Raw genomic sequence first — 27,638 nt, forward strand, 5'->3', positions numbered from 1 at the left:
TTATTTATACAATCACAGGGGGTTTATAGATTTAGTTATAAGAAAATATAGAAGCCATCTAGTTCATCTAAAAAATGAGAAAACTGAGGCTGAGGGAAGCAATTTGCATGTTGTCTGACACATAGTAGACACTAATTAAATGCTTTTTGATGATTTAGTGTGATTATTATTGCAATTTACTGATAATTATTGCTATGTTTTTATAAGGTCACACAAAATGTAGATCACTTTTTATTCCACATATATACTCCACTCTTTTCACATTTTTCAATTGCAGGTGATAGTTAAAGCTAAAATTAACACTATCTCCAATTGAACCAAATCGTTAAAGCCAAATTTTTCTTATTCTAATTTGGACATCTATCAGTATGAAACAACTTTTTTTTACACAACATGTGTATTGAATCTCCCTCTTGCTCAGTAGACAAGGGAAGTTACTGGTGGAATTCGGTTTTCTCAAGGGGATTGGGACAGTCATGAAACTGAAACAGTGTCTCTTCCCCTTCCCACCCAGAATTCTTTTCCAACCTCTTTAGATTCTTACACGGGACCCAGATGTACTAATTTTTTGAAAGGAACTTTTAAAATTGCTTATTCTAAAAGTGCTCTATAAAATCACTATGAAGCTTTCGTTATGGCACAGAAGAATATTATTGCAACAATACCTCATCTCTCTGGCATCCCTAATGAATGAAAGTCCTTCATAAGGGAATTTACAGTTAACTGAAGCTTTCTGCTTCAAGATACAAGAATTTAAAATATTTTAAACCATTTTAAAAGCTTCATGCTTTCCAGAGTATATTAAACATATCCTTGTCTTTATGAACTACGGATGCTGAGTATAATCGAATCTCTGCTTCAGGACTCCAGGTTGTTGTCACCATGCCAATTATTATTTCCTGAGATTTCCTGGACTAAGAACTCATTGACCAGCAATCCAGTCATCTGATGATGAGCCTCTCCAGATTTTACAAGGTTAGTTGGCAGACAATGGAAACCATCCTCTGGCAGGGATCCATGAAGACTTTGCCACTTAGCTAAAGTCTGGCAGCATCTAGGTTCTGCCCAATGGTCCCTGAGAGTACAAGGTCATCCACTTCCATGATACCACTTCAAAGGAGAACTTCATGAAAAAATTTATACTGTGAAAAAATGACATTCTTTGCTTTGTTCAACTCTGCTTCCTCTGCCATATCAGGTTGATATCTTCCGTCTCATGTTGGTTTGTACCTTAAATCTCTTAACTCTTATCCAACATTCTTCCCTTAATTTTTGTGGCTTATGATCAACCATGAGAGGCTATCTGGTGTAAAAGATAGAAGGTGAGTTTTGGTGGGAGGAAGACCTGGAGGTCAACTCCCACTATTGACATATACTTTCTGTGGGAGCCTGAGTAAATCATTTAATTATTCCAGTTCCAGACAGTATTCTAAAACTATAAATTGCTGACTTTTTTTTTTGGAAGAGAGAGTTTCTTGGGGTGAGAAGGGAGTTACCCATGCCAATTAAATCATAGATCTGGACGAAAAGCAAATCTGCCTGGAATAGAAACTAGATAACTAATCTTGGTAAATATTATGTTAAGCAATAAAGTGTTAGCTAAAGGTTCTCAAATATGCAGAAAGCTTTAGTGCCAGACCTTGGTGATAACTATTTCATTCGCTTATGAACTCTTCACCCCCCACCCCATGAGGGACTTTGTTCAGATAGGTTGGGTTACAACTTCTAGTTAAGTGAAATAGTGCTAGCATATACATCTATAGAATGTTAGGGAGAGAATCAACTGATCTATCAATCAACAAGTATTAATTTATTGCCTGCTGTATGCCAGACGATGGAATAAGAGCTAGTGATAACAATGATAAAGTTTAAACTCTGCGTCTTCAAGAAACTTACATTCCACAAAGGAGCTTGCAAATCATCTTGTTCAAATAAAACTGTAAGATGAGGAAACTAAGGGGCAGCCTTGGTGGTGCAGTAGATAGAGTGCCGGCCCTGGAGTCAGGAGTACCTGAGTTCAAATCTGGCCTCAGAAAATTAATAATTACCTAGCTGTGTGGCCTTGGGCAAGCCACTTAACCCCAATTGCCTTGGAACAAAAAAAAAAGATGGGGAAATTAAAAGACAGAAAAGAGGTAGTCATCAGAACCCAAGCATCCTGAATCTGGTCAGGGTATCTCATACTACACCATCTCAAAACTATCCACTTGTGCAACGGTATACATTCTTTTTTTTTTAAAAAAAAAAAAGGTAACATGACCAGCATGGTTCAATTCAGTTGAATCCAACACACATTTAGAAAGTACAATGCTATAGATTGGGAATAGAAGGACAAAAACAAAGCAGTCCTACTCTGTGGCCTTGCATTTTAGTTATTCATCTTTGTTTTATGTATGCACATAGATGCACATAGATAGTCCAGTTCACAGAGATCTTTAACAAATACTATTCGAATCAAAATACCAAAGAGATCTTTTTACATGATCAAATTCAACTGCAAATGTGCTTTGGGGCTCATTACTAGTGGAACATAAGGCTTGTTACAAAGGGCTGATAAAGAAATCATATTATGCCTGATACTTCTATTGAAAAAATGAGTGGGAAGTCGTAATCTAATTGCTGAAAGGTGATGAGTACAGAGAAGATATTTTAAATCTTTCATCCATAGGGCAAATATAGAAGGCATGTCTTTTCTCTTTTATATAAATGTCATAATCTTATTTCAAGAAGATACACCATACCCCTGGAAAAGAATGAAAATGCCAGTAACTTAAAAAAAATATGATGGGAACTGAACTTTTGATTGTCTATTTTTAAGGACAGCCAAAAAAGGAGATCTTCCACCAATGCAGGTTGGCCCCTTCTCTGTGACCTGTTGTTAGAAAGCTGCCTAGAGCAAGGCATCTGGGAACTTGGTTTTTGTTTTAATTTTGCTAGCTGCATTTTTACTATAATTTGGTTTCCTTTATTATCCTATATAGCCTTATCTGTTGTTGTTGATGATGTTGATGTTGCTGCTGGTGGTATGTCTTTTTATTCAAAGACAACCAGTGACATAAGGGGATACTACTTTAATTTGTGCTTGAATTGCATTTATTTAATTCAAAGAAAAGGTCTATAGGTTTCACAAGGGGTCCATGGCACAAAAATATTTGCAAACCCCTTGCCTAGAGCATTAAGAGACAAATGACTTGGTCAGGGACACACAGACATTACATATTAGAACTCTGACTTGGGGGTGGCTAGATGGCACAGTGGATAGAGCACCAGCCCTGGAGTCAGGAGGACCTGAGTTCAAATCCAGTCTCAGATACTTAATAATTACCTAGCTGTGTGGCCTTGGGCAAGCCACTTAACCCCATTGCCTTTGGAAAAACTAAAAGAATAAAAAAAAAAACCCTCTGACTTGAATCCATTTCTGCCAGACTTTATCATCCTACCTCTCAAATTAATAAAAAGCAAAATTAATAATATATACATTTGGAATATTTACAGCAATAAAAGAGAAAAAATTGTTTGAGGATCATTATTTTGAACTCTGTGAGGTAAAATGCTTTCAATTAAACCCAGTTTTGCCTTGAAAACAAGATTTTCACTTTTCTTGACTTAACGATGGATAATTTTTCTGCGTGTACTGTTACTTCTCTTATTGTTCTCATCAATTCGCCTATGCTTAGCAAAACCTCAGGCATCGTCCCTCCTCCTATGTCATCCTTGACCATGGTCTTTAGTCAATCCTTCCTTTGAGGTCCAACTCAATGCCTTCCTCCTTTATTGATATATTGAATATAAAAGGAGCCACTTCTGTGAATGCTGATCTAAATGGAAATATGAATGACTCTGAGTGATTGGCTTCCTTTCTCAATGAAATCTGATTTTTTTCCCAAGGTCAAGATTTCCTTTTTCTTCTTCCTTTTTCTCCATTGCCCATAACAACCATTTCAATCACACCAAACTTAACTTTCTTAATTAGTTCCATGAAAGCAAAAAGTCAAAATTAAGTTGCAGGGGGCAATCCTAAGGGAATGTTGTTATGAATGCAAACTGACTGATTCTCAAAATTAATAATAATAATAATAATTATTATTATAGCTACCATTTACATGGCACTTTAATGTTTATAAAGCACTGTACATTTTAACCTCCCAACAACCCTATAAGGGAAATGCTATTGTTTTCTCCATTTTACAAATGAGGAAACTGAGGCTGAGTAGTTAAATAATTAGTACAAGGCAGCTAGGTGGTGCCATAGGGATTAGAGCACTGGGTTGGCAACTAAAAAAAAAAAACTTTTCCTCCTGCATTCAAATCTGGCCTCAGACAATTACTAACTTGTTTACCTCAATTTTTCTTCTGTGAAATGAGCAGAAGGAAATGGCAAACCACTTCAGTGCCAAATTGAGTCATGAAGAAGCAGAAATGACTGAACATCAGCAAAGAGGGTTATGTGACTAGAACATGCCTGAAGCAGGATTTGAATTCAGTTTTTCCTGACTACAACTCTAACACCACCCACATAGTCACTCGGCATCAGACAGTTAATGCTATGTCATGAATTCCCAATTTTGTAATGAGAATTTGTAATGGTAGAACAGTGGGATTTAGAGACTTTACTGTGGTATTTAGTTAAAAGGAATTTGTTTAGATTATTAGAAGAGGATGTTCTTTGGAAGTTATACAGAATTTACCTCATAATGATGAAAGCTATTGAGAAGACTTTCTAACATGTTCTTATATGCTAAAATGAAAAAAAAATCTATTAGAATGTAAATTCCTTGAGAAGAAAAATGTTTTTGATGCATAAATGAACTGAAGGTCTTTTGTGAGGAATGGGAGATCTGTGCCTTCTAGACTGATTCAAAATGGTGGCCAAGAAGTGGCCCAGAGGAATTTTTGATTCCGTCTTTCTTCTCGAAGGTGTTTGCTCTCTCCTCAAAGCAGGGTAACATTTGACAAACTATTCTTTCTTTCTTTCTTTCTTTCTTTCTTTCTTTCTTTCTTTCTTTCTTTCTTTCTTTCTTTCTAGAAAGGACAGAGCCGTAATGAGATACCATCCACAAACTTTGAAGTGTTTGTGTTTTCTTCTTCCTTTCCTTGTTTACTCTTAAAATTGCCAGTGTTCTTCTTTAAAGTGATACAACCAAGACCTTTGTGGTTGATGTTTACTGACGCATTGCATTCTCCATCCTATCTGAATGAAGTCAGTGTCAGGTTGCCAATACACATGTTGATGTCCTACCAAAGCGGTAACAGAATAAGCATTTATTTAGTGCCTACTAAGTACTAGGCACAAACTAAGAGGTTGTCACAAATATAATTTCATTTTATCATTATGATCAAGTTATATTATCTTCACTCTGGAGTTAAAGAACTAAGGCAAACAGGTTATGTCACTTGTCTAGGATCACATGGCTAGTAAATTTTTGACGTTAGATTTGAACTCAGAACTTTCTGACTCCAGGCCCAACACACTAACCACTGTGCAACCACTTGCAGCCAAATACCTTAATTTCTCAATTCTTAATTCTTCTCTGCTCCTAAAACCCATTTATCCAATCCATTTCAACTTTACCCAAATAAGACCAGGCTCTTGATCTTGCTAAAAATCCACTAGTGTTCCACTTCTCTGTTCAAAGATTCCTGGTTACCTTGAATTGATCATGATATTTTATTATTCTCTATGCCTGCAATAAAAGAAGCATAATTGGAGTCAGGAAGACCTGAGCTCAAATCCTTCTTTAGAAACTAGCTCTATAAGGGGCGGCTAGGTGGTGTAGTGGATAAAGCACCGGCCTTGGAGTCAGGAGTACCTGGGTTCAAATCTGGTCTCAGACACTTAATAATTACCTAGCTGTGTGGCCTTGGGCAAGCCCCATTTGCCTTGCAAAAAAAAAAAACACTAAAAAAAAAGAAAGAAACTAGCTGTATAACCTTGGGCAAGTCATTAAAATTTTCTCATCCTTTGTTTATTCACCTCTAGAATGGGTAGTAATAACTTCCCCACAGGGTTACTGCCAGGATCAAATGAGATAATAATTGTAAAATGTGTTGTCAGCAGTTATAATTATGGTTGATATTATTAATCTGTTGCCTGAAACAAGATACTTATTACTAAATATATACATATAAATTTACTAAATATACATAACATAGTAATAATTAATAGAATTTTTCATACATTAAACATAAATATATTATTTAGTAATCGGTATATTTTTCATATATATAGTTTAGTAATAGTATATTTTCAAACACATTAAATGTATTCATATAATTTCATAATGGTTACTATATTTTAATAATTTACTGAATATATGCATATATGTTAGTAATAATTAGCATAATTAAAAAAACTGAATATATACTATTATAATGATTAGCTTAATTTTTCTTACATTGACTAATTATTTACAAACATATTTAATAATATGTATATATATATATATATATATATATATATATATATATATGTTATTTCTGTAATGAGAGGGGTCAACACTAGCAACTGGAATGATCAGGGAAGTCTCCTTAAGGAGGTTTCATTGATCTGTATTTTGAAGGACACTAGAGATTTGAGTGGTTGGAAGTGGGGAGGATTCCCAGTATAGACATGGGCAAAGAGACCATAGATGGAAGAAGGGCAAGTGTAGAATATGGAAGGGCAGTCATAGAGAAGGAGTTTTGAAAGGTATGCATACCTAGAGATTATATGTCCCAGGGAAGTAACCCTGGGCAAGATAACCTTAACTTTTCAGTGTCTCTGAGGTCCATCTTTGAGACCACAAGTTATAGAAGGGTTACGCTTCTTTTTTGATGGAACGAGTTTCCATAATGGGAGTTTTTCACAGTGATGAATGACAGGTTGGTCAGGAGGAAGAAACAGAGACAGAGACATAGAGAGAAAGAGAGATGTAGAGATATAGAGGAACAGAGCAAGAGAGCAGAAGGAGCGAAAGAGAGAGAGAGAGAGAGACAGGGACAGAGACAGACAGAGAGAGACAGAGAGAGACAGCGGGAAAGAGAGAGAGAGAGAGAGACAGAGACAGAGACAGAGACAGAGACAGAGACAGACAGAGACAGAGAGACTGACAAAAAGATAGAGGGAGGAAGAGAGGAACAGAGATGGAATGAGCAGCAAGAGACAGAAAAGGAGAGAAACAGATAAGATGGACCCAGATTTAGCTGTTTTATGAGGTCTATCCTTCTTAGCTCTCCTCTGTAAATGGATTTCAATGTAAAACAAACAAACAAACAAAAAATGAACCAGGAAATTGTTAGTTTGTTTTGCTAGGGACTAGGAGTTCTAAGTGTGTGTTCCCTTTATACTGTCTTTGAAACTCTGAGCTAGAAAAACATGGGGGTTTGGAATTTCGCCTGACCAAATCATTCCTCCTCCTAAGGATTTCCAAGTCAGTTGAAAATAACCTCTTAATGTTCCTCTTTGCCAAGGTGAGGAGGGGCCCGTGTCCTATGGTCCAAATCCACTGAGACCACTTTCTTCTAATGTAAATCCACAGCTGCTTGGCAACAGAAAAGATACCTTCCTTCTGCCTGGCCCAAGCCTGGCAAGGTGGAGGAAACTGGGCCTTGTTTCCTGAGCCGGGACTTCAATTGCTTATCTGAGAAAAATCAAAGGCATCTGCTGTACTGCTTTCAGGAATACTGACTGGGGGGAGAGAGAGAGAGAGAGAGAGATGGAGAGAGAGAGAGAGAGAGAGAGAGAGAGAGAGAGAGAGAGAGAGAGAGAGAGAGAGAGAGATGGAGAGAGAGATGCAGAGAGAAGGAGAGAGATGTGGAAAGAGAGAGAGAGAGAGAGAGAGAGAGACAGAGAGAGAGACAGAGAGATAGAGAGACAGAGAGACAGAGAGTGAGAGAGAGATGGAGAGAGAGAAAGAGAGAGATGCAGAGAGAAAGAGAGAGATGGAGAGATGTGGACAGAGAGAGACGAAAAGAGAGAAAGTATGTATCTGTGTGCATATGTGTGTAAGACAGACATAATGTGTGTGTTTGTGTGTGTGTGTGTGTGTGTGTGTGTGTGTGTGTGTGTGTGTATGTGTGAAGCAGTAACTGGCTTGACTTACCTTTGAAAATTAGCTTGGTTTCGGGGCCAGTGTTCTGGTCTTGAAGGAAGGACAGTCCGATTTCCAGTGCTCTCCACACTGGCTCAGACACTTCCTGAAGATGATGCTAGGTACCTCACTCAATCTGACTCACCTCAGGTTCCACATTTATAAAATGGAGCTGATTTCAAAGGCACATAGGGTTGTGGGGAGGACTAAATGAGATATTGGAGCAAAAGGCCTTTGTAACCTGGATATAAAAGCTGAATTTAGACCTGGAAGGATCCTTAAGAACTAGCTAATCCAATCCTCTTCATTTCACAGATGAGGAAGCCCTAGCCCAAAAAAAGGAAAAATGATTTTCATAGTATCAGATAGCCAACAAGTAAGATATTTGTATCCAGGTCATGGGAGGGTAAATCTAGAGCCAGAAGGACCCTTGGAATCATCTGGTGACATCCTACCATTTTCTGATGATGAATCTCAGTGCAAGAGAGTTTTAGGAACAGACCCAAGGTTAGCAAATCAAATGTTTTAGAACTGAAAAGATACTTAATCTAATTTAGTCCTCTTATTGGAGGTATGAAGAAACTCGAGCACAGAGAGGGGGGATTGACTTTTTCTTTTTTTTAATTATAAAGATATTTTATTTGTTTTCCAATTATACACAAAAATAGTTTCTACCTATCTTTTTTTGGTAAGGTTTTGAATTTTACCCTTTACCCCCACCCTCCCTTCCTTTTCCCTCCCCAAAAGGCAATTTGATAATCTTTACATTGCTTCCACGCTATGCATTGATCAAAATTGAATGTGTTGAGAGAAAAAATATATCTGAGGAAAAAATTAAATATTAGAGATAGCAAAATTATGAAGTGCATATAAGACAAACCTTTCTTTAAAAAATTAAAGATAATATTCTTTGATCTTTGTTTAAACTTCACAGTTCTTGTGTTCTCCATCGCAGATACCTCAAAATTGTCCCTGGTTGTTGCACTGATGGAATGAGCAAGTCCATCAAGGTTGATCATCAACCTCATGTTGTTATTAGGGTGTACAATGTTCTTCTGGTTCTGCTCATCTAACTCATCAGTTAATGCAAGTGTTTTCAGGCTTCTCTGAATTCCCATCCCTTCTGGTTTCTAATAGAACACTAGTATTACATAACATACATATGCCACAGTTTGTTTAACCATTCCCCAATTGATGGCATCTCCTCCATTTCCAAATCTTTGCCACCATAAACAGAGCTGCTATGAATATTTTTGTACAAGTGATGTTTTTACCCTTTTTCATGATTTCTTCAGGGTATAGACCCAACAGTGGTATTTCTGGATCAAAGGTAAACACAGTTTTATTGCCCTTTGGAGATAATTCCAAATTGCTCTCCAGAAAGGTTGGATGAGTTCACAGCTCCACCAACAATATATTAGTGTCCCAGATTTCCCACATCCCTTCCAACATTGACCATTGTCCATTTTGGTCATATTGGCCAATCTCAGAGCTGTGAGGCATTACCACAGTGATACTTTAATTTGCATTTCTCTAAGCAGTAATGATTTACAGCAATTTTTTTCATATGATTATGGATCACTTTGATTTTCTCATCTGCAAATTGCCTTTCATATCCTTTGACCATTTGTCAATTGGGGAATTTTTTTTTTATAAATTTGACTCAGTTATATATTTTAGAAAGGAGTCCTTTGTCAGAAGCACTAGTTCTAAAAATTGTTTCCCAATTTACTTCATTTCTTTTGATCTTAGTTACAGTGGATTTGTTTGTGCAAAAGCTTTTTAATTTAATGTAATCAAAATCATCTAGTTTGTTTTTAATGATGTTCTCCATGTCTCCCTTGGTCATAAACCACTTCCCTTTTCGTAGATCTAACAAGTAAACTATTCCTTGTTCTCCTAGTTTGCTTATAATATTGTCTTTCATGTCTAAATCCTGCATCCATTTTGATCTTATCTTGGTATAGGACTGGACTGACTTTTTCAAAGTCACACAGGTTGCAAAGAGAAAACTTGAGATTTGAATCCTTCTCCTCTTGTTAGAGGTCTAACATTGTTGCTAAGACTTTAAACCCTTCTTCAACAATGTTTTGACCATGGAGGGATGGTTCCAGAAGTGGGAGCATATCCTGAAACCATTGTGAAACAGTAATTAAATTTATTCCTCACCACCCCATGCTAATTGGTTTAGCAAATATGCAATGCGCTTCATTTTCAGATAGCTGTTCACTTGGGACTTCCCCCACTGCTGAAAATGAGGAACACACTTTTCAACCTGCCTTGGTCGCTTTCTTTGGTTGGCCTTTTCTTGCACAACACAAGTTGATGTGTTTGGGTTGGGGGTTGTTTACTTTCCCAGGAAATGACTGTTCTCACTTTTATCCTGTCTGATGCAATCCAATTTGGGAAGGAACCAGTTAGGTTCTTCTCTTTCTCAACTAATTGGTAATAAACCAAAAACTTTCAAAAAAATGCAAAACAGACCCAAGAAAAGAATAGTATGACTTGGTTTTGTCCCAGAGGGAAGGAGGTAGAGGTAATAAGTCAACTTCACAGCACTGTTATAGAAACAGACTTTTGAGATTAAAATTAGTGAGTGCAGAGGGGGATTAAGAATGTGCAATCTCAAGATGTCACTATTTTAGGATTTTTTTTTTATTTCAGAGAGAAATGAAATTGAGAATAAAGACTGCCAGAACACATCGCCACTGGAGGCTGTTTCTGGATCTTAGGTGAAATCACCCATGGTAATCATAATATAACATTCTTGGTCATAACAAACCTTGTCCTAGAACTCTAAAATAATAATCACACAACATGAAGGCTAAAATATGGGGAAATAATCTATCAATTAAATTAAAAATACTTAAGCCAATTCCTTGGTTTTGAATAGACCAAACAACTGGCAAATTGACTGATTCTTTTTCATGGAATTATTTTCTCTGATTGAATTAATAAAATAATACCTACTAATAAATAGTAAAATTTCTTTTTTTACTTTTAGTTTATTTCATTTTTTTCAATTATATGCAGAGATCATTTTCAACATTCATCTTTTTGTAAGATTTTGAGATGTGTGTTTTTCTACCTCCCTCCCCTCCCTCCCAGAAAGTAATCTAATATAGGTTATACATGTAAAATATGTTACATATATAACATTAAATAATTTCATACTTATATAATATTTCATACTAATATATAGTATTATTTCATATAATAAATCATATAAATTTTTAATTATTAATTTAATTCCATATATTCTCTCCTTCTGGGAGAATAAGACTGTCCAGGTTAATTTTTGATTTGATAATTTTAGAATTTTACTCCCTAAGTAAAGGTCATCCTGAGCTTAATTTTATGTGTCTAATTATTTCTCCCTTGAAAAAATAGTTGATTGAATATGCTTAAGAAGCCTTGAATGAATGTATACAGAAAAAAATAAACAGAATCAGTATAATAATATGCATTACTAGAATAATTCAATCGAGACAATTCAAATATTTTATAACTGCAGTGAGCAATCTTAGCCCCAGAGAAGAGAGAGTAAATGTGCATTAAGTCTTTCTTTGGAGAAGTAGTAAACTATTGGTTTTGAATATTCTATAATTTTTCAACCATGGTGGCTGTCAATTTTATTTAACTTTGTTACAAGGGGAGGTTCATGAGGTGGGAAATTGTGGTGAAGGGTTGGAGGAGGTTATATTCAGAAATGACTTCTAATATAAGCCAAAGACTTGAATTTGAAATATTTTTGAAAAATATATCTTTGTGCATATATACATATATGCACATATGTATACACAAAAGTTTAGCTTATTAGCCTGTTAGAAATAAGAGAGTGTAAAAAGGAGAAAGTAATTATCTAGTCTTGGTCCTTCTCCTGTTCCCCTTGATGTAGAAAACACAGTCTCTTGGAGAAGTGTGGGTCAGATTCCAGGGATATCGCTTGAATATATAAAACTTCTCTCTCTCATTCTCTCTCTCTCTCTCTCTCTCTCTCTCTCTCTCTCTCTCTATATATATATATATATATATATATATATATATATATATATATGTGTGTGTGTGTGTGTGTGTGTGTGTGTGTGTGTGTATGTATGAAATTAAACTACTTTAATAAATTTAGATAGCAATGCAAACATCCATCTTACACACATCTTACATTTATTTATCCCCCAGTTCAGCATCAATAGTTCACCAGTCTCTTGTTTTGCCCTATTCCTCTGAACAAATAATACATTTGTAACAAAGACTTTCTCTCTGTATATAGACCACTTTGTCTGATATGGGATTGCTGCATTTTACCCACTAGGATTTTTTATTAGCTTAAGGGGTTTGGGGAGTCTCTTTTCCTTCTGTCATTGATTGAAATCCCCCCACTAGTAGTGTTCCCCTAAAATGAGAGACCCAGTGACTAATTCTCCAGTTCTATTTAACAACCCATTATCAGATTAGCTTATTCAAAGGGATATTTACTTTGAAAATATAAGGAAAACAAATATACAGATGTTTTCCCAACACCTTGGGAGCATAATTTCCCTACACTACCTTGTGGGAGGAGGGAGTAGAATTAGATTCACATTTTAGCTCAAAACCTGCATGGCAAAGTCCCATCATGTTCAAGTCCAAACTTAGTAGTGCCAACTTCTCCTGGGCTGGAGTCTCCTAGTGTTTTCCTCAGAGTGTCCCTATAGCCATATACAATATCCAGACTTATTCCACTGTTTCAGGATCCATATGTCTTGAGGTTCTGGAAGATTCTAATCCCTGGTCCTAAAATAGAAAATGGATATATGAATGAATCAATGAACAAATGAATGAATGAAAAAAATGAAGAGAGAGAGAGAGAGAGAGAGAGAGAGAGAGAGAGAGAGAGAGAGAGAGAGAGAGAGAGAGAGAGAGAAAGCTGAAGACCCAAGTCTCTTTCTCTGGACCAAATGATTGAAAGGGAATGAAGAAAGGCTAAGTCTGAATCTGATTCTGACACTTTCTTGTTGCATGACCTTTGGCAAGTCATTTAAACTCTCTCAACATTCAAATGAAGAGTTTGGATGTGATCGCATACATATATATATATATATGTATATATACATATATACATATATATAATCTATAGAGATAGATAAATATGCACACACATACATACATACATATATATATATATATATATGCATACATATATTCTTACTGAGCTAAACTTTGGTGATACTAATTCTGTGTTACTTGATACAATGATCCAGGAAAGCCTGAGTCTAAATATTTCCCATTGTAACTCAAGTGAGGAGGCTGGACTAAGTGGCTTTTAAGATTCCTTCTGTGATTGTATTGAGAGAAATGATTATTTGTGTCTCTTATTGATAGCCCATTATTAAAACTGGGGAGACCCAAAGGTTCTATTATCTTGTCTACTCTCTCAACGACATGGCTGATGGAAGAGAGTATTGACATTTTCTCGTTTTTGGTATTGCTACTTCACTCAACAAAATGAGACTTCTAATTTAAGGTGAAAATCCTGACCCATTGTCTTTTGCTCAGATTTAGGTGGGGGATAGAGACCCTTTTGTTTAGATTGCCCACAGCTGGGGGGTAACTTAGAAGTATTAGGGGATGGGGGTTAGAGAAACTAGGACTTGACAGGATAATCTCCCCACCCCCAAGCCCCAGATCTGGAAATTTCATGTAAAATTTTATGTTCTTCCCTTCATACCAGAGAAGAAGTCTTAATTATTATACTATTAACAGACAACATATGTTTATATCACACAGTACTATTCCTATCTTTTATTCATTTCTGAGTTTCTAAACATTTTTATGTCATCTGCTGGCCTTCACATGTGGTCTATGCCTTCCACAAAAGATCCCGTTTAATTTCTTATGCTGACCCATGATATATGAAAACTACAAAGAGAAAATTGTAGATGTGGAAATAATAATTGTAAATGACATAATCAGAGTTCATTAGAATAGCTCCAGCCTTGCAATGTAATATTCATTTTCTCTTAATACTTGTTGTTAAATAGTCAGAGTTGATAGCCATCCTCTGGAACACCCAATTTTTCACGGCCATCTAAACCTCCAGTCCATTGTCATGAGGGTCTTTAGCATTTGAGGGTGCCACTGACCTATTTTATTAAAATGTTAACATTATTAATAAAATGACTAATTACCCAGAAACTGTGTCTCTTGAACTTTTTAAATGTCACACTATGGATTGTAAGTAATAGAGGTCTACCTTGGTGAAATGACTTTAACACAGCAAGACCTCGTTCCATTCATGATGTCACAGTCTAGGACCAAGAAAATGAAACAAAACACAAAAGTCACCAAAGTGAGTCTTCTACCTGGAATCTCTGTTTCTCTTTCAAAGCAGAGAGACAGATTGCATCTCAGAAAGGAAGAAGGAGGGTAAGGAAAAGGAAGAGAGATCAATATAAAAAGGGAAACCTCTTGAATTAGAGCTAGATATGGAAAATAGTAGAAATTAATTCAAAAATTCTCTATTCTTTGAGGGGGAAAGAACAAGAATGAGAGACAAAGGAGTGCCTTGCTCTTTTAACTGCACAATTTTTATTTTAAGAGCAAAAATGCTTAGAAGACATCCTTTCCCATGTTGTTTTCAGTCCTATTGTTATGATTTTATTCCAAATTCCTGCCTTCCATCAAGCTCTGGTAAAAATTGAGAGTGCTCTGCAGATCAATAAATAATTATCTTATGCTGAATGTATGTGTCCTCTTTTGGTAGCATCACTGCCTGTCTGGCAAATGGATTTGTATGAAATTCTGAATTTGAATGAAAAAGAAACATCATTGTTAATGGCTTGTCATGGCCTATTGAGGTTTCTATGAAATAGGAAAGATTGCAATCTGCTATGCATGGGCTCTGACAATGGAAGCCAGAGGTTGACTTGGTGAAATGCACACATACACACACACACACACACACATTCTCAAGAGTTTTAGTTCAACTGTCTCCAATTTCACACTCACTATATATCGATTTCCCATCAAAGAGATGCATATCTCTTGCTAGCACATGTTGCCTTTAGTTTTTATTTTATTTATTCATTCATTGGAGGTTGGCTTATGACAAGAGTAAATGGAGGTTGCTAGAGGGTGTTGAATGGGTATTAGTTAAAAGATATGGTTTCAATTTCTGACTTTTACATTTGTTACTCATTTGAGTTTGGTTAAGTCTTCTGCAATATCATAGTAGGCATTTAATAAATTCATTATAGGTCTTGTCATTTGTATTTAGGTAGAACCCTCCTTTGGAATATGTTTTGTTGGCATTCATTAGATATATATAAATAACAAAAATAAATTCCACCCTATATTCCAGTAATTATTTTGATTCTTCATAAAACTATCATTTTGTAGCTCACTGTCCTCATCTGTAACATTATTGAGTTGAACTAGAAGATATCATAAGTCCCCTTCTAACTCTAGTCTGTCCACCTAAAGTCTTTTTATATGCATGTATTTATGTTTGTGTGTGTGTGTGTGTGTGTGTGTGTGTGTGTGTGTGTACATGTGTGTGTGTGTGAGGGAGAAATGGATCTCTTTGTGAATCTGTTGAAACCCTATGGATCCTATTTCTCAATAAATATTTTAAATGCATAAAAGAAAAATACACAGGATAACAAAAAAGAAACCAATCGTACTGAGATGCAGTTGGTAGACAGGGAGGTTGTGATCACAAGATATGGCAGCAAGTGTAATGACTACAGTCATTTCAAAGTAGCGATGGACATAAATTATATTTTAAGATATTTACAACTATAACATCACAGGAAAATATCTGTGATTTCTATTAGTGATAAAGTCATGGGCATTTCTCACAGTACTGTAGTTTGTTTTTTTTTTCATTCATCATTTAAGTAAATGTTGGATTTCAGGTAGAGGATAATTAAAAAAATAAAAATGTGATTTCCCCCTTCCCTCAAAGTTTATGGAATCATGGTTAAAATTTGTCATTTATAAAGCACCTGGCATAACATTTTTCTGATTTGACACTATGAGGGAAGCCCTCTAGGAATTTTTATCTTTGCTTTACAGATGAGGATAATTGAGGGTCAGAGCAAATATGTAACTTGTTCATGACCACCTCTCTGATAAGTTTTGTTGGCCAGATTCAATATCAGTCATTCTTGACCCCCAAATCCAATTTCTTTCCCTTTTATCACATTCCTTCTTGTCAATAGATCATTTCAAGTCTTGAAAGGTATATTTTTTGCAGGGAAAAAGAGGCCCAGACCAATAATTTCATTGGTAGAATCAACCTCTACTGTGAAAATTGCTTCTAGCCATTTGAGTTTGCTTCTATTCTCCAATTTAGGTCATTTGGGCCTGGAATGAGAAAGGCCTGAGTTTTAATCTGACTTCAGATACTCTCCTAACAACATGTCCCTTGGTAGGTCACTTTAGCACTACCTGCCTCAGTTTCCTCAATTGTAAATAAATAGCACCTACCTTCCGTGTTATGAAGATCAAATGAGCTACAGGAAAAAATACTGGCACATAGTAGCCACTATATAAATACTTAATCTTTTCCAATTTAGTTGCCTGTGGGCATTTGGAGATTAAGTGATAAAGCTAGTATATCTACCAAAGACAGGACTCAAACTCAGACCTTTCTGACTCCAAGACCAATTCTATTCTGTTTCTTTGGAACAAGCTTAGCATGCAGAAATTCTTTTAATATTTTTTTAGAAAGCAGGGGGGTAGAAGCGGGGAGGAAAGCATGTTGTTAAGAGGATAAAATATATGGAAAATGTATAGGAATGCAGAGAATGAAGGTGACTACACAATAGAGATTATAAACAAAGATGAGGCAAGTGGCTGGGGAAGTATCCATAGGGTGTTAAAAGGATGACCAAGAATCTTGGCAGCCAGAACTCAATTGCCTGGACTATAAGAAATGGACTTTGATCCTCGTTTCTTTTAGATATGGAGGTATCGGTGGCTTGTTTCTCAAGTTTTAGCCTTTGAAGCTTTTAACATCTTAAATAATAAGACATAATTCAAACATATTAGAAGATTATTTTGAGAAATTGTTTCAGGACCTTGAAAGTAGCCAAAGCTACTCAGTAAATTATGAAACTTCTGATTTGAACAAATGACACAGGGGAAATTATTCCCTACTCATGTCACATTCATTCTGGATTATAGCTTCTATTCTGGGACTCCATTGTAACTCATTGGCTTTTGTGAACAACATGCCTTTTACTAGTTCAATTTTGTGGCATTTGACCCAAAAAACTCTTGGTGCTATTTCTCTTTTGCATAATAGAAATCTGTACAATTCCTTGAGAATGTTGTAACATTCTGAAAATACCTGGGACCAGAATCAAAGAAACACAGAATCTTGGAACACAAAAGTACGTCAGAGGTCACAGTCTGAAACTCATGTCGGAAAAAGTCTTTCCTATAAAACATCACCGAGTGGTCATCCAACATCTACTTGAAGACTTCCAAGGATGATGAATCCATAATTTCCCAAGGTAGTCACATTCTATTTGGGGATAGTGCTAATGGCTAGAAAGTTATTTTCCTTTTTAAACCTGGGCTCAAAGCTGAATTTCTCCTTTTTGTACTTTCCCCTATTCTTCTAAAGTCTGACCCTGGGACAAAGAGGAACATGTTTTGGGGCTTGTCTAAGCTCTTTACCAAAACATTGTGAACATAAACAAAATATAAACCTTATTTCAGGGAGTTTACCAATACATAGAAAGGAAACAAGAGCTCAGATTCATCTTCCATGACAATTCTTACAGCACAGTGATATCCCATAACATTCATGTGCAACAATGATGGACATCTCCTTGATTTCAGATTCTTTTTCTTGGTGTATTTGTAGACTTTATTACTATTGATGAACTCCTTGGGCATAAGCCCAGTCATTGAGTCCCTAGTTCAAAATATAATGGTATGTCAGTCAATTCACTGATATAATTTCAAATCAAAACGTGAACAGAACTATCATATCCCTCTCGACAGTAATAATAATAATAATTAATAATAATAATGATGAAAATAAAATAGCTAGCATTTCTATAGCACCTATCTTAAATGCTTTACATATATTATTGATTTTCACAATTACCCGAAGAGCTAGGAATTATTATTGTCTTTGTTTTACAGTTGAGGAAACTGAGGAAAGTAAAGAGACGTGTCCATGGTCATAGAATTAGTAAGTTTCTGTGACTAGTTTTGAACTTAGGTTTGCCTGAATCTAGGTTCTTAAGTCAATCCTCACATATCTTGCTTGGCCTCCTTTGGATATTCTCCTGCTTAATTAATACCCTCTTCAAAAAGTAGCAGCCAGAGTTAAACATGTAAAAACATACCTTGAGATATCACCAAACCAAGTAAGGAATCAAAGTAGTAGACATGGTATTAGTGCTGGATTTTAGTTCTACTAGCAACAAGCCGCAACTTCCATCACAACCATACAACAACTAACAACACTAACAAAGAAAACAATGCAACAATAGCAACAATATGGTCGAGAAAAAGCAACATTTCTCTTACCAAAAGCAGGAGGAGGATCTATTTATAGTCTCAGAACACATAATAAAGAAGTAAAAAGTCGATTCTATTATACTTTGGAACTGATAGATACTATTTCTGACAAGTCTCCGAATTTATTAAATGCCACAGAAAGTAGATTTTGTAAAATAATCCCTAAAGATTTTCAAAACTATTTTTGAGCACAAATTTCCATCAGAAGTATTTCATCTTTTCATCTCATTCATCCTGTCTTGGCTTTTAGTGCTTCAGGTCCCAAGTCCCTTCCAATTACCAATGTGCTTTCTCTACTGATTATCAGTTCATATAATTTAACCAGTCAGACATAATTAGCTTTTTAAAAATGTGGATTTACTAAGGCATGCTATGAACAATTAGTACAAAAGATCAGTCCAAACTGGGTCACACTCCCCAACAAACAGGAGAAAGTAAATTCAGGATCAGAAGAGAACATGGGGGCCAAGTGGTAACTAGTTTTTAAAGTCCTTTTCTCCCTGCTGTGATCCTCATGAGGATTCTTTTGTTTTATTTTGTTTTTCAAACACTTTTATTTCCTTTTTCTCTACCCAGTGAGCTATTTGTTGTAACAAAGCATTAAAACAAAAAAGAAAGATTAAAAACAATTCAGCAAAACAACCAACACACCAGAGTATACAATATTTCACACTCTTATGGTCCCATAGTTATTTTTTCTTTATTTTTTGGCAGGGTAACATTTATTTTCAATTAGATGCAAAGATAGTTTTCAACATTCATACTTTTGCAAGTTTTTAAGTTCCATACTTTTCTACTACCCTCCCCTCTCCCCATGGCAGCAAACAATTTGATACAATTAATACATATACAATTGTGTTTATCATATTTCCATATTAGTCATATTGTGAAAGAAGAAATGGAACTACGAGGGAAAAATCATGATAACAAAAGAAAAAATAAAAGAATTTTTAAAAAAATGAATATAGTATACTTTGCTCTGCAATCAGAATCCATAGTTTCTTCTCTGGATGTGGATGGTATTTTCCTTAACAGTTCTCTCAGCATCGTCCTTGATCATTAACTTCCAGTAGAAGTTGCTTCCATCATAGTTGATCATTTCATTATGTTTCTGTTAATGGCTATAATGTTCTCATGGTTCTGCTTACTTCACTCAGCATCAGTTCATGCAAGTCTTTCCTTGCTTTTCTGAAGTCAATATGTTCATGATTTCTTATAGAACAATAGTACTCAATAACATTCATAGCTTGTTCAGTCATTCCCTAATTGATGGACATTATAAATAGTATTTCACAAAATTTGAAAAATACATGTATGATTATGAATTTACTAATGTCTTTTCCCCTTCCTTAATCCTTGTAATTAGCTCTATTTTTGCTTTTGCTTTGATTGAGATCAGGATTGCAACTCCAGTTCTTTTTTTTTAACTTCAGTTGAAGTGTACTATATTCTATTCTAGACTTTTACCTTTACGCTATGTGTATCTTTGCTTCAAGTGTGTTTCTTGTAAACAACATATTGTAGCATTCTGGTTTTTAATCCACTCTGCTATCCACTTCCATTTTGTGGCAGAGTTCATTGGTTCACATTCACAGTTAAGATTACTAATTCTGTATTTTCCTCCCTCATATCTTCCCCTTTTTTGTACTTTTCTCTCTCCTTTGCTTTTATTCCTCCCACCAATGTTTTGTTCTAACTGCTGCCTCTCTCAATCTGCCTTCCCTTCCCTTTTCTTCTCTTTCCCCTTTTACTTTCCTTTTTTAAAATTTTTATTTTAACTTTACCTTTAATTTTTCTTTCCCCTTCCATTTTATTAGTCACACCTTTCCCTTCCCACCCCTTGTCTCCCCTCCCCATACTTCCCTGTAGGGTAGGACAAATATCTAAACTCAATTGGAAATATATACTATTCCTTCTTGAGTCAATTGTATTAAGAGTAAGATTTATTCAATGCTCATACACTCCTTTCATTCCCTTATTTTAGTATGTAGTGTTATCTATCCTCTCATGCCTTCTTCTTCCAACATATTCTTCTTTTTCACATCTTTTTTATATACCTTTTACCTATACCCTCTGTCAAAGTACACACACTTTATCTGTCCTGATAGAAGTACAATTTTCAAGCATTAATAGATTGTTTTATAAGCTTCATCACATCATAATCACTTCATACTGATACCCTCCCTTCAACTGTTCCATTAAAATACAATTCTCAAGACTAATACCCTATTTCCAAGCACCCTTCCTGTAATTGTCTCAGTAGAAATACAGTCCTCAAGAGTTAAAAGTTTGATCACATCACAGTCAATTTCTACCTATGTCCTCCATTTAAGTATACTCTATTCTACTTCCTAAGAGAAATACAATTCTCAAGAGTTGCAAGTATTGTCTTCTCATGGAGGGATGTAGACAATTTAGACATACTGACTAACATGTTTTCTCCTTTCTATTTACCTTTTTATGTATCTCTTATAATTGAAGATCAAATTTTCTGTTTAGTTATGCATTTTTATCAGGTAAGTTTGAAAGTCCTCTATTTTGTTGAAAATGCATTGTTTCCCCTGAAAGAATATGTTGAATTTTTCAGGGTAGTTGATTCTTGTTTGCAATCCAAGCACCTTTGCCCTCTGGAATATCATATTCCAGGCCCTTCGACTTTTAACGTTGATGCTGATAAATCCTGTGTGATCCTGATTAAGGCTCCCTGGTATTTAAATTGCAATTTTTTTTGGCTGCTTGCAGTATTTTCTCCTTTAGTTGAAAAATTTGAAATTTTTCTGAAATATTCCATGGGCTTTTGATTTTGGGGTTTCTTTGGGGGGAGGGTGATCAATTGATTCTTTCAAAAACTATTTTATCTTCTCGTATTTAGATCATCAGGGCAGTTTTTCCAAGATAATTTCATTCAAAGTATTGTCCAGACTCTTTTTCTGATCATGAATTTCAGATGGACCAATTCACAAGTTATCTCTCTTGGAAGTATTTTCCAGATTGGTCATTTTTCCTAAGAGATACTTTACTTGCTATTCTACTTTTTTTTTCAGTCTTTTGGTTTTGTTTAATGGAATCTTGGTGTCTCATAGAGCCATTAGTTTCATTTGTCCAATGATAATTTTTAGGGTTTTATTTTCTTTAGTTAGTTTTCATCTTTCATTTTCCAGTTTGTTAATTTTACTTTTAGATTGGCTGTTTTCCTTTGCTAGTTGGTCAATTTTATATTTTTTGATAAGTTTTATTCCTTTTTCCAGATGATCATTTTTATTTTTGAAAGAGTTGATTTCTCTTTCCATTTGGCCAATTTTCTTTTAAAGGTATTGTTTTCTTCAGTCAATTTTTCATAATTCTACTACATGACTCGTTTTTTTCTCAAATTTTCTTCTTCCTCTCTTCTTTGGTTTTTGAAAATCCTTTTTGAGCTTTTTCTAGGGGTCTTTTCTGGATTTGAGACAAATTTATAAATCCTTTGAAACTTCACATAAAGGCATTTTGTCATTGCTTTCCTCTTCTGTAAGGGTATTTTTAATCAACCCTATCAGAATGGTAGCTTTTTGTGATTATGTGCTTTTTTATTTGTTTTTTTTTTTGTTCATTTTGATAGTTGAACTCTGCTCCTCAGGCACAGGGCTTGTAGTCTGGTCCTGTTGCTGAAACAATATTTCTGAGGCTAGAACTTTGTCTTCTGAACTGAGATTGGGACCCTCACTGTTGGTCTGCTGCACTTGTTCCCTCTTAAGGTTTCTTGTGCATAATATAGCTTTCTGCTGGGTTCTTAATAGATTCTTGGAGCTTGTGGCTGTTCAGTCATTTCAGTTGTATCTTACACTTCGTGACCTTATTTGGGATTTTCTTGGCAAAGACACTAAAGCGTTTTGCCATTTTTCTTCTCCAGCTCATTTTACAGGTGTGTAAACTAAGGCAAACAGGGATAAGTGACTTAGATCATAAAGCTAGGGCATGTAAGGATTCAAATTTGAATTTAGATCTTTCTGACATTAAGCCTAGTACTCCATGCACTATGGCACCTCCTGCCTCCCCAAATATTAGTCAGACACACAACTATACATCTCTGAGCTTTTCTTTCACCCATCTGTAAAATGAGTATCATCATCATCATCATCATCATCATCATCATCATCATCCCTGCATATCTTTTTTTTAATTATGAGAAAATCTCCAAGATCCCTTGTGGAATTTTCTTGGCAGAGATGCAGTAGTGTTTGCCTTTTCCTTCTCCTATTCATTTTACAGATGAGGAACATTCAATCTGGTTGCTCATTTAACTTAAACTGCTTTTTTTCAAAGTTATCAATTATTTCTTAATTGCCAAACTTGATAGCAGTCAATGATACATTTCTTCTAATTATCAGTCAATCAATAAACATTTATTATAGACCTATTAAATATCAGGCACTTTGCTAAGTATGGGGATACAAAGAAAAACAAAAAAAAACCTTAAAAACCAGTTCCTATCATTGAAGAGCTCACAATCTAATCTTTTTATCAGTGTGTCTTTGTAGTTTTTTTAGGTATTACAGATATTAACAGCTAACATGAAAATAATTGACAAAGTCAAATCTTTGAATGACTATTAAATTAATATCTTTCCAAAAATAATGAAGCACATTCAATTAGACTGCCCTCATTAAAATATTATTAACAATAGCCTAATGAAAGAAAAATGCTATGCTATTGATGATTTAAAAATTATTTTCCAAATACGAATTCATCTTTATCACATACTTTTCGATTTGGTATTCTGTGTAAGTTTGCACTGTACGAACCAGTGGAACATGTATATAATTGATAAGTAACTAAACATAAATTGGAAGGGTCTTTAAACTCTTAAGGGATAAAAGGAAAAAATGATAGGGACCACCACCCTAGAGATTCAACCTCTTTTTTTCTTAAATATGAGAAAAATAAGATATAGAAATGACAATATTTGTTCAGGGTCACACAGGCAAAAAGTGATCAAGCTAGGTTCTTTGTCTTGAACTCAATGCTCCTTCTATCACATAAATAAAGGTAAATGTTATGAGCAGTCAATGACATAGTAGAGAGGATAGAAGGAAGGGACAGGGAAATGGTAGACAAAGTAGGGTTACTTGATGAACACATGGGCTATATGTAAGAAAACAGCATGATACCAGACTGGGCAGAAAGGTTAGAGATCAACAATGACCTTGGAAACCAGGTTGAAGTATTTGTCAGACAATGGAAACTATGGAAAGCTTTTGAGCTGTTTCATGATCACGTGGCATTACATAAGGATTTCTCATGTACTGATGTATGTTATATACCTCTCTATCAATTCATCTATTCTTAAATTAGAATAGAAAACAATTCCATTAATGATATAGATAATGAGTCTGTTGCTGTCAAAAGGGCATTGAGTGGATAGACATAAAGAAAAATGACTCCTGTGTATATCCTGCTTTAAACACTTAGTAGTTATACAATCTTCTCCTGGATTACTATTTTGTTGTGGTTTCAATGAAAACTAAGAACTATACCATACAGAGTTACCCAAGAGGGATGGGTCATACTGGAGAGCTCAAGACGAAAAAGTTGATTGACTGGAGAAGGAAATGACAAGCCAATCCAGTATCTTTGCCAAGAAAATCCTTTGGACATTATTGGTATGATATGGTCCACGGGGTCAAAAAAATCAGACACAACCTAATAATCGAACAACAAATATTATATATCTCTGAGCTTCCTTCTCTTTCCCCCATCTTTAAAATAGACATCATCATCATTGTCATCATCATCATCATCATCATCATCATCATCATCATCATCATCATCATACCTACAACATCAATCTGAAAGGGTCCTGTTGAACCTCAATTCATTTGAATTTGATAAGCATTTATTAGGCTACTACTATATGCTAGGCAACAGAAATACCCTGACAAAAATGAAACAGTTCTAGTCTCCAAATAGGAAAGAACACATGTGAATAGATTTCTTTTTCTTTGTTCTGTTTATGTTAGAGAGAATTTGTGGTTTCATAGGTGCAGTGAACATCCAATGAGAAAACGCCCTCTAGCAGCGTAAATAGGGAGATGCTCTGTACTATGTCATCTTTGAGAACCCCTTGAAAGCACTGAAAACTTAAGTGAATTGTCTATATTCACACAATTATTATGTGGAGAAGCAGGACTCAAACTCTGGTCTTTCATCAATTGTGAAGCAATCCAATATTATATATTCATTAGAAGGAGGAAAATGAGGTGGGGAATAATTTCCTCATTTCCTATCTAGTGAGATTGTGTAGATATGTTACTATAAAATAAATGCAATTTAAATTTTGGGTGAGAAGATAATAATAGCTGCAAGAATCAGATAATGGATAAAAGGTACATTCCAAACTATAATTTACTTTCATTTATATCTGACTCTTCGTGACCCCATTTGGGGTTTTCTTGGCAAAGAAAATAGTGCTTTGCCATTTCCTTCTCCTGCTTATTCTACATCCAAGGAAACTGAGGCAAATAGCATTAAGTGACTTGCTCAGGATCATGTGGCTAGGGCCTGTTTGAGGTCAGATTTGAACTCCAAAAGAGGAAGCTCCCAGACCCCAAGTCCAATACTCTATCCACTATGCCACCTAGCTGCCCTCCAAAGTATAAAACAATATATAAATGATATTTTTTATTATTATTTTCAATATTCAGATGTGGACCATAAGGATGTCAGAAAGTTTTTATGGGTTGGAGTTTCAAGGTTTATAATGCTAATAGTGAGTAGATGAAGGGTAATGATAAAGAAAATGATGTGTGCTTTCAGGAATGTGAAGCCCCTCCTTCCTACATTAATGTTTCCATTATTTTATCCTCCCTCCATCAAGATATGATGGTCTGCATACAGTCAATTTTCCATATTGAGGTACAGTGCAAATTAAAGCTTAGAAACCATCAAGTCAATTAAATTTGGGTTATGAATGTATAATTCAATATTGTCAAGTGTGGCAAAACACTTAAAAGGATTTTAAAATTCTATCTCCTAACGTGCTCTGAAATACTGCACGGAAACACCCACCGACAAATGAGTGAAAATGAATAATTGCAGAAGCCTTAAAACCCCACAGTTGAGCAGAGAAGACAGCTGCTATTATTAAGCCGTCTAAATGGAAAGTATGGATTCTATCATTACCAGAACAAAGACAAGGCTGTGATAATTAAGGGAATACTTAGGGCATCCATTTTTTGGTTCATGTTTTGGGTAGAATATTTAGAACAATGAAAGGTTAATGAAATTAAAAATAGAAAGAGTTCAGCTCTGTACCTTGGTTCTTGCTTAAATAAATGCATTAAAAATTAGCCATTATGATCACAACAGAGCTTGAAAGCCCTGAGACTATCATGATAAGAACACACCGAGTTCTGGCAAGAAATTAAATGATAATAAACATGGTGTAAGCTCAGTGGGGGTGATATTGTTTAATGTCAGTGGTGATTGAAACTACCTTCCAGATGACTGAGGCTTTGTTAGCCTATTCTATTTATATTAATTTCTCCTTTTCAAAGGCCATTATCTTAAATTGCATGTTACATAACCAGCACCGCCTCCCTCTAGCCCATAGCACCAATTCGAAAGCAACTTGATGATGTCTGTATTGGTTGGGGAGGTGGGGGTAGAGGGAGCTGGATAAAAGGATTCTTTCCTCCACTCAGCATCCAAGGAGATTACAATCTAGAGAATATAACAGGAATGGATTAAACTTTGTACAATTTCCCCTTTGACGATACCATCAGTCCTGTGAATAGAGGAATTCCATTGTGCCCTTTTCTGCTCTCATTTGAATCTTTGCAACAAGAAGGGTACACCTTAGAACCTAGGTGCAAAGAAAAGCAGCCCTCCCCTTTTGTTAACCCATTCAACTTTCTACAATTTGATTGGCTCTGGGCTTCACCCAGATGGTAGTCATAGACAATAATACTAAGGAGAATAGGACAAACCAGCCAGGCCAGTTCTAAAGGTCATTATCTTTCAGACTAACCCTGTTTCACAAGGACATAGCAAATGTCGAGCCTGTTGGGTTTATAAGAAAGACTGTAAGGGAAAAGGAAGTGTCACAACAAAAATCCTTTCTCCTGGCAGTAACTGTATAAAGAAAAAGAAAAAAAATTAAAAAAAAAAAAGCTAAGTCCAAAGGTCAGCCATTCTCAGTACAACACTCAATTTTGAGATTGAAATCACAGGCTGTCCCTCAAATGTCAAAGGCTCTAAGTTTTTGTTAGATATCAGAATTACCTCTGCAATTGTAATCCATTCACTCCAAAGCCTTTGGTATACTTAGACTTGGATTTGAAATAAAATTGACCAACCTGGACAAAAAAAAATAGAAAAACAAGGGCGTTACAGAATCATTTTCCTCAGAACTTGATTTGTTTTTGATCTCTGTAGTGTCTTTGATGTCAGCCAAAGCCTTTATGTTCTATACAGAAGCTTTGGTGCATACAAAGTAAAAAATGTCTTTGGGTTGAGGTTTCAAAATGAAGCATTTTTTAAATTAAAAATAAGAAATCTGTTTTGGGTATTTCTGTGACCACTAATAAATAGCTTATTTCCCCTTGAACAAATGACATAACTTATACTGTATTGTGATATATGACAAGCAATCATCTCATCTAAGCCAACACCTCTAGTTTTTCATCTTTTGGTAATGCACATAAAAGACAGTACCCTATTCTCTGGTTTCTCTCTCCTTTTCCATCTCAATTGTATTCATTTTGGAATAATTCATTTGTTCAAGAAGCTATACAGAGAACAGCATTAAGGATGAGGAAATCAGGACAGGTCTGTCTGCAAGACAACTCATTCATTTTAGAATATTGGTTTCTTATTTTCACTATGTACCATCAAGGACGAACACCACCTGTTAGATCAGTGGAATGATGTTTGTCCTTGTCTAAGAGGTCCTATATATTTGACTCTCAGTACAAATCCCCAGGAAGAATTCCCGAGTGACTGTGGCTTTGAAAGAATGAGTGTTTCCTCATAATCATCATAGACCTCTCTGAAGTAATACTGTTCATATTC

This window comes from Macrotis lagotis, chromosome 2 (assembly GCF_037893015.1).
Source record: "Macrotis lagotis isolate mMagLag1 chromosome 2, bilby.v1.9.chrom.fasta, whole genome shotgun sequence".
Taxonomy (NCBI): domain Eukaryota; kingdom Metazoa; phylum Chordata; class Mammalia; order Peramelemorphia; family Peramelidae; genus Macrotis; species Macrotis lagotis.